This window comes from Lactuca sativa, chromosome 2, assembly GCF_002870075.4.
Source record: "Lactuca sativa cultivar Salinas chromosome 2, Lsat_Salinas_v11, whole genome shotgun sequence".
Lineage (NCBI taxonomy): Eukaryota > Viridiplantae > Streptophyta > Magnoliopsida > Asterales > Asteraceae > Lactuca > Lactuca sativa.
In genome coordinates, this window is record NC_056624.2 from 224,518,415 (window position 1) to 224,522,580 (window position 4,166).

Consider the following 4,166-nt stretch of genomic DNA (forward strand, 5'->3'; position numbering starts at 1 on the left):
AGCAAATAAACACATTTACTAAAGCATAAGTTGTTTTAAATAAGTAATCTCAAACACATTCTTAATATGTTAGGATGCTTGACATAATCTGAATTTTTAAGAGGTATAAATTACTGAATTTAAGATCTGAAAATTTTAAAATGTTGGAGAGGGTAGTTGGATGGAAAGTTGCTAGATTTTTAGCCTTATAAAGTAAAAAAAATAGAAAATACATAAACCTTTAGAAACCCTAAAACCTAAAAAATCAATGGAAATACAAAGAAAAAAATATTTTAAGAAAGTGATTAATAAATATGTAGAAGTTATAAATTTTACACGGACCTAAATGAGAGTTGAAGATCTCATTAATAGGAACTCAACGGTAAAAAGACAGACGAAAACAGAGTCTGTATGTAGAAGTTATGAATTTTACACGAACATTTAACAGTATAATCTCCTCGTACTGTTAAATTTAAGATCGGTCGAGAATTAGCCGACGAAGTCAAAATGGAAGTTGTAGATCTTATTTTTACCTATGTGTGGATATAAAGAACGCCGGAAACGGAGCTCGTATGCAAAAAGTTATGAATTTTTGAAAATCGATTGATTTCCACCCTATGTGCGATGCCACGTGTTAGCACATGGCTCAAACTTGGAGCCCAAGCTCACTCACGTCATGAACATCAAGAAATTCACGACTCGAATCTTCCTCCAGCCCCTATAAATAAGAGGTGAAGCCCTCTTCATTCCTCACACCTCCCATCACTTCCCTCTCTCTCTCTTTAGAACCTCTCGCTAGCTCTGAAACCCCCCGAAAAGCCTAGGGAACCTACCTAGCACGAGGCGGAAGCCCCGGAGTGCCCGATGGCTCTGTGAAGAAGAGCCTTTCGGCTTGGGAACGCTGCTCCAATGGAGCCCAGTTTTGAGAAAAACCCGCTGTAAATGAGCTACGCCTAACCTATCTTTCGTATAGCTTGTGTTCTAATATAGTAGTGTTATTAGGACCTTATAATAAGTATTTGAGCTATTATTATGAGTTATATAAGTGTCGTTGTAATATCTTTTTAATCACTCACAGTACGGGGAATCTGGTTTAAAGGGCCGCATAGGGTTGTTAGATTTCAGAAGTGCTATATGCCAAAATGGTCCTGCCCTCCGGTGTTTTATGTCTGGCCCCTGTCTGTATATAGTGATTGAGAAATATTGTTTCGTGTTTATATAATAGTAATAATAGCAAGACTATTAATTAGTCTCGGTGAATATAAAACTAAACTTTAGCGATAATAATGCTAGGTTTCGTCAAAGGAAATTAGAATCGTTAAAAGCGAAGCGCTGCTCGAGTTTGGAATCATTACTTTAACAAGTGAGTGCATAGTTACTTTCATCTTACACATAGATATGAAGTATTTTATATAAAGTACGTGCTATGTGTACATATAACCTGTATACTTACTATCTATGCTGGATGAACGATTTTATACATGTTTTAAATAATTTAAACTATATATGTAATTTATATCTACGAATATGTTGGGTAAAACATGGGTAGATGAATGATGAGAGGTGAAAGATGATATGAGTGAACATTGGCGACTATGAGACTTAGTGTCTAAACCCTGGCAACTATACGACTTAGTTCCTATTGTATAAACCCTGACGACTATGAGACTTAGTGTCTAAACCCTGGCGACTATGCGACTTAGTGTCCGTAGTATAAACCCTGGCGACTATGCAACTTAGTGCCTGTTGTATAAACCCTGGCGACTATGAGACTTAGTCCCTAAACCCTGGCAACTATGCGACTTAGTGTTTGTTGTATAAACCCTGACGACTATGTGACTTAGTGCCTAAACCCTAGCGACTATGCGACTTAGTGCTTGTTGTATAAACCCTGGCGACTATGAGACTTAGTGCCTAAACCATGGCGACTATGCAACGTAGTGCCTGTTGTATAAACCCTAGCGACTATGAGACTTACTGCCTAAACCCTGGCGACTATGTGACTTAGTGTCTGTTGAGTAAACCCTGACAACGATGGATTTCGTGCCGATTCCTTAGGATGATCCTTAGGAATGAATGAACGAGGAATAATAATTCTTAGGGTAGATCCTTAAGAGTAAAGAAGATAATGAAGATGGGTAATTGGGTTGATTGTTTGATGTTTAAACATAATAATTATATTATTGTGGGTTGAAAACCCTATGTACTCACCAGGTTTCCCAACTTGACCCACTCAAACTTATTTGAATCACAGGTGCCGATACGAAGTTACATTAAATTGAGAGATTAAAGAGGTGTAGATCACTAGTGTAAATGAATGTAAGTTCTGTTTATGATTGTGTTTCTGTATTGACAATGACATCCCAAATATTTTAAAATGAATAAAAATACGTTTCTTTGGAAATGTTTTGATAACGTATTTATCATGTTTTACTGGGAACAAATTCCGCAACATTTTTTAAAAGAAGTACTCTTATTTTTATAAAGCATAAACAAAATCGGTCTTTTATGGTCATGAAAATGAGGATGTCACACTTATAGACGTAGATGAAATGAGATATTGTTTTATCAAAACTATGAACATTGGTTGCCTTATATGACTTACACTGACCAAGGATACCCTTAGTTGTGTAGTCTAACAGTTGCTCAAACGATTTATTAGGCTGGATGATTCCTCTAGATAATCGTTGCTTTAGGATCTGTGAGGATCGGTTGGTTTGGGTAGTTAGTCTTATGTCGGATTTTATATAAATTATTTGATGACGTTGTTTGCAGGAATGATATTAATTATTATCATTAAACTATTATGGGGATGTTATATATATATATATATATATATATATATATATATATATATATATATATATATATATATATATATATATATATATATTCTAAAAATATTCTCAAAAAATCATGAAATTTTAAGGGATATTTCTACTAATTATACTAGTGACTTTCTAAAAATATTCTTTTTAAAAAAAGATTTTAATTTTTTTTATTTTTTTTTTATTTTAAGAAACATTGTTTTATAAAATATAGCCGATTTTTTTTATCAAAATTAAGAAAAATAAAACAAATGATATGTTTCTTCGTAATACTATTTTAGTGAATTTGTAATAGATTTTTTTTTAAAAAAAAATGTATTATTAAGGATAAAAACGTTTTGTTTAAATGATTTTATGTTCTTATAAAAACCAAGAGTTGAAAATTTGTGTTCTCCTCATTAAAAATCTTTTTAAAGTTTTATCATATATCATGAATTTTTTTAAAATTAATTTTTATAAAGAAGGTTTCTTAGATACCAAATTTTATTTTAAAATATTATAAGGGTTTTTTTTTTTTTTTTTTTTTTTTTTTTTTTTTTTTTGTAAAAATATTATTGAACATAAGACGATTCAAAATGAGATGATTCAAAAAATGTTATGATTCAACATATTTATGATCCTTAAATTGCTATGATCAAAAATATTTTATGATCCTTAATTATATATTTTATGATTAAAAATTAAATGATTGAAAATATATAATGATTCAAAATTTGTTTTATGAATAAAAATTTTATTTAATTGAATATATTATTGATTCATTATCATATGATTAAAAAATGATATGATCTAAAATATTATAATTCAAAATAATTTGATTTATGATTCAAAAATAGCATGAACGGAAAATATTATGACGTCTAATATTTTTTTTCTTTAAAACCTTTATAATTTTTAAACAATAAAACTTGAACCGATATTTAGTTTAAAAAATAAAAATAAATAAATAAATAAAATAAAATAATCTAAAACACAAGTATCTTCAAGTATGCAGTGAACACACTAAAAAAACAAAAAATAAAATAAAATATTTTAAAAAACGAAAGAAATAAGAAACCTAAAAACCGAGTATGTATGTGTTAATTTTTTTTTTTGAATTAAAAAAAAACAAAAAACAAAAAACAAAAATAAATAATAAAAACCCACTTTAATGGCGTTCAACGGATATTACTCGCACTTGAAAATTTTATACCATGACTGTACAATGATTATTTAATTGGTGTGGTACTGGCAAGTAGCAACCAACATATTTGGCTACCAAACATATTGTCAATCAATATGTTTGGTTCGGTTTATAACATTGTAGCACCTGGTTCCTGGTACGTCAATCTTATTTGAGTATTTCTCTTCTTTTAGCCT